The 4,958-nt window shown below is 41.9% G+C and overlaps 1 long non-coding RNA gene across 1 annotated transcript; it reads right to left on the bottom strand.

The window, feature by feature from the left end:
* Positions 1-214: 214 nt before the first annotated feature.
* LOC119340457 lies at positions 215-1,199 on the bottom strand. The gene is made up of 2 exons (XR_005164554.1): positions 689-1,199; positions 215-564 (listed from the first exon to the last, which is right to left on the bottom strand). It is a non-coding gene; the product is annotated as an uncharacterized LOC119340457 (long non-coding RNA).
* Positions 1,200-4,958: the final 3,759 nt, after the last annotated feature.

Here is a 4,958-nt window from a genome sequence, read left to right as displayed (position 1 = left end):
TCCCAACCGACTATCGGTCAGAGTATTCTTTCCCGACCAACAATCCGTTGGGGCTGTCATGGGCCTTTCCCGGCCGACTATGAGACAGGGCATTCTTTCCTGACCAACATTCTGTTGGACCTCGCATTAGCTTTTCCCGACCAACTGTATGATGGGGTTTGTTTTGCCAACTAACGTCAGCTAGCCATGCCATATAGCTGGATTTCACTTTATCAACAGAATATCAATCAAGTTACCCAAATCATTACAATAACGTGCATGTCGTCCAACAATACTAAACCAAAACCATACAATAATAACACACATTCATTAATTTTCACATCCAAATTTCCCATAAACTAATTTAACTTATTAAATAGGGAAAGAACATGTTCATTGTTTGAGAGCAAAAATGAGTCGCTTTGTTTTCTAGAATTTGCCCTAGAGGCACATCATCTACATTGTCTCCTGCTGGTGGGCAACTAGATAACCACAAGATCCTTCCATCATTCTCGTACTTGACATCAACACCTTTCTTCATCTCATTGAACCATATTCCATCGCCACATCCTCCAGCTTGAACATCTGCATGTCAAAATCCCCAGTTAATATTCCACACCATAGCTGGAGATAGACAGAGTTATGAAGATGACATCAAATGGGCTTAAATGACAAAAGTGATATATGTAACATTTTGTCGGGCCACTACCCGATGATATGTATGCAGGTGTTTCTTTTTCCCGGTCGAATTTGACTCGTGGAGGTTTGAGAAAAGAAGATGAAACAGAGCATGTACAACACACATAGTACCACCCAGGATGGTGTGAGATTAAAATTAGCCTCAGAGAGAAGCATGTAAAAAAATATGTAGTAACATTCCCAAAGAATTGAAAATCCTATATAGTTTTCATATCTGAATTTGAATCTCCAGACGGCAATTGGTAATGTAGAAGTGTAGATATTATTATTATAGCAACAAACTATCAGGCTCTGAACTGAATGTTTTTGCCTATCTCAAGGTTCAGCAAGACTTGTGAAGATAAAGACATCAATCAAATGAGCTTAATTGACAAAGCTGAGATATGTAAGATTTTTTGCTTGTCCAACTTAACTGATCGAGGGATGTCTAAGAAAAGAAGACCAAGCAGAGCATGTATTGCACGCACAGTAGCACCCCAAGATGGAGTCAGATTAAAATTAGCTTGAGAGAGAGAGAGAGAGCAGACACCGCATGAGGGAGGAGATGAGGTGGGGACTCAGGGGAGAGCAGTAGCAGCTAGGGTTTCGGTGCCGCCTCCATGGGATCGCTGGTGCCGCTTTCGCCGTAGATCCTTGGTCGATGAGGCAGTACATGTGAAAATAGTCGAATTGGTGCCCGACGACATACATGGTCAAGACTAGATACAAACAAAATTACCAGTCTTTACTGCAGATTCAAACCATACGCACCCACAGCCCGGCATGGTAATCTGGACCAGCAGGCAGTGAGCTAGTCAAACAGCAGCATGTACTCATCATCACCATTTTTCATATCATATATAAAAAAAATTGCATGCATCTCTTGCTATAAACTGATACCAGCTAGTATAGGTTTTCAGTAAAACTAGTACGTCAATTTGGTTCAGGTACAGAGAACATATTCACATGCAGAGGACCATTTATAGAAACTGGAACCTATCTTCCACTGGAACCCACAAGAGACATTTGTACACGGTGAAGACTAGAAACGTAGTGATTCAGCCAGACATGTAAAAATAGATGTCCAGTGGAACATACAAGTGTGTTACCTTGTTATGTATAGAACTAGATGAAACTGATGCGCTATTATTGCCCGGATCAAGTGATGGTTTCTTTAAACTGTCTACACTTCTGCTGGATGGTTGGATGCTACGATTCAACTCTTGATAGTCACTGGAAGATTTCTCTTTACTGGACTCCAGTTTCATTGCTTGGCTGATTGCTTCGCCTTCTTTAGGCAGGCAAATTATTCCGCAATGTCCATGTGCCCATAGGGGATAACTCTCTTCAGACATTCCTACATAAAATGGAAGGAGTAAGAACTCAGATGATGAAGAACAGGTAGCAGCGAATAGCATGGTAAAATGTAAAAGTTGAGGGGAAAAGAAGCAACACAATAATATACCAACAGTTAGATGCCGACTGCACTACAAATTGTTTTTTTTTTTTTTTTTGCAGAGAAGAAAGTCCAGAGTGATGATATATTAGTTGTTTTCAACAGACATTTTATTTTATCATACAAAGTTAATACACCGCAAGGAATATATGCGAGACCTGAATAGTACAAGACAATTCCTATATAGTATATGAAAGACAATTCCTATAACTATTTTGTTTACTAATTAACATTTGCCTGTAACAGTAAGAGTGAACCATGTCTAGAGATAAATTAGAGCCATACCGACATGAGTGCAGATCATTCTGATGCAGAGGCTGGGGCGAACCCCCTTTTCGAAAAAATAACATTCTGATGCAGATCACTGAAAGTTAGTTGGGGGGAGATGAGTGTCAAACAATTAATAAGCAACAACCAGAAGAAGAACATCGATATCTAGCTATGTGCCACTTGACTAGTAACAATCAATGCTTGTCTATATTCTCCTTTTATTATGTCTGTTTAGCTCGATGCCACTTCTTACCTGTTGATGGCATACAAAATATTTCTGTTATTCTTTTCATCTACAGTTTGTCTGAGAGAATGTAATGTACAGTTCATTGCCTATGATGGTTTAACAGAATTACAATTAACAGAGTTTCAGCATTCATGGGACAATATATTACCATGTAAAACGTCTAATGCTTCATTTCCAGGGAAGAAACTGGATTAATCGCCAATCAATAGGCAGTAGAATATCAACATTCAGCAGCAATACGACAGACAGTAGCACTAGCACATCAAGCAGCACAGCCGTGGCTAGCAGCACACTGCACACCACAGCAAGCACACACAGCATAACAGCAGCCAGCACACCACAACCACACAAGCAGCAAGCACCACAACACTACATCCCCAACAACATGCCGGTGTTGTCACTGAAGCCCTCAATGGACCCCCAATTTCACTAAGAGACCAGAAACCTTTTTGTTCAGATAAGTGACCGAAATTATGCCCCTTTTGTTCAGACGCCCCATAGAGGAATTCATTTCGTCTTTCAAAGTTGAAACCAAGTATTGCTTCTGGTCTGGGGACTAAATAGAACATGATGTTACAGTATGATATATATTTCACAAGGAAACATTTACAAAGTGCTACATGTATTCCATTTGTACCAAAGAATTAATAGGAAAGCAGAGACGTACGTGTTTACTGGACAAGCACATATATAGTAAATAGTGAGGGCATCCAACATTGCTTGCTATCTCACATACATACATACTTACAGCGGTTCTTGAGAGAGTAAATAGTAGCATCAAGTCGATGTAATGCATGGACATCTTTGGGTGGCCTTTTTTGCCCAACCATCCACCATACTTACAAAGATTAAATTTGCAAATTCAATCTGTTAAAAAACTTAGAAAATAGAATGCAAACAATAATAGTGATAGAATGTTAGGGTTTGAACTTTACTACTTGAAGGACTAGTTTTGGAATTAATCACGTCTTGCATGTACGTAGCCGGGTAGGACTAGTTTTAGTGGCCGAGTCGGTTTGTTGCTGCTACTTGCCTAGCTGTTACTCCCTCCGTTCCCAAATATTTGTCTTTCTAACCATCTCAAATGGACTACAACATACGGATGTATGTAGACATGTTTTAAAGTGTAAATTCACTTATTTTACTCCGTATGTAGTCACTTGTTGAAATCTCTAGAAAGACAATTATTTAGGAACGGAGGGAGTATATACTACTCCATCCGTTTGGAATTACTTGTCGCGGAAATGGATGTATCTAGACGTATTTTAGTTATAGATATATCCATTTCCGAGACAAGTAATTTTGAACGGAGGGAGTATATGTGTACGTAACCGTGAGTTGAGAAAATCAATACGTACTGTACTGCACAAAGTAAACAGGCTCGACAGGAGCGGAGCCTGCGGCCATCAATCGATCAGAGTGTTTGGCGTGCGGTGCTAGTTGACTACGTGCGTTGGTGTCCCGGCTGCATGTACTCCCTCCGTCCAGAAATACTTGTCGGAGAAATGCATAAAAATGAATGTATCTAGAACTAAAATACATCTAGATACATCCATTCCTCTGACGAGTATTTCCGGATGAAGGGAGTACTAGCTAGTTCACACGGGATCGATACTAGTACACACATCCAGGAAAGATCGATTAGGAAGCAGGGTTTCCCTAAGGTCCACCTCCTTCGGCGGCGCAGCCGAAGTCCGCCAAATTCCACGTTCGATTCCCTACCGATGTTCGATAGGTCTGGCGTGGGTAGTCCTTAACTGGCGACTGCATGGAGAATCAGGTTAGATCGGAGTTCGGGGGAGGCACGAAGGAAGGTGAACTAGCGAGGGAGATGCGAGGAGAGAAGGCATCGGAGGGCGGGCTTGTGCCGCCAGATCCATCTAAGATCGATGATGTAGCGGGAGAAGGAGAAGCAACAAGTGCAGGAGCGGAACGGGAGAACGCAGAAGAAGCCTATTGGGATCACTACGGTCCTGATCCAAATCTTGAAGATGTGTTTGAAGGGCTGAATCTTCAAGGAGAAGAAGAGGAGGATCTCGATCTTTCCGGAGAGGTTGAAGAATTGATCAAAGAAGTTCGCTGGCTTGCGCTTTTTAGGGTTCATACCCTGCGCCCGTTTAGCCATGCCGCTCTGTTGAACTCGATGCGGAACGCGTGGGCGTGTGCACAAGGGGTGACATTCAATATCAAAGGCCCAAATTTGTTTTTGGCACGGTGCCATTGCTTAGGTGACTGGAAGCGCGTGATGGATGGAGGTCCGTGGCAGTTCCGAAGAGATCCTGTGGTATTGGTGGAGTATGATGGATTCACGAACGTCTCAGACTATGC

The sequence above is a fragment of the Triticum dicoccoides genome, chromosome 7B (assembly GCF_002162155.2).
Source record: "Triticum dicoccoides isolate Atlit2015 ecotype Zavitan chromosome 7B, WEW_v2.0, whole genome shotgun sequence".
NCBI lineage: Eukaryota > Viridiplantae > Streptophyta > Magnoliopsida > Poales > Poaceae > Triticum > Triticum dicoccoides.
This window is presented reverse-complemented; position numbering and strand designations above follow the sequence as displayed.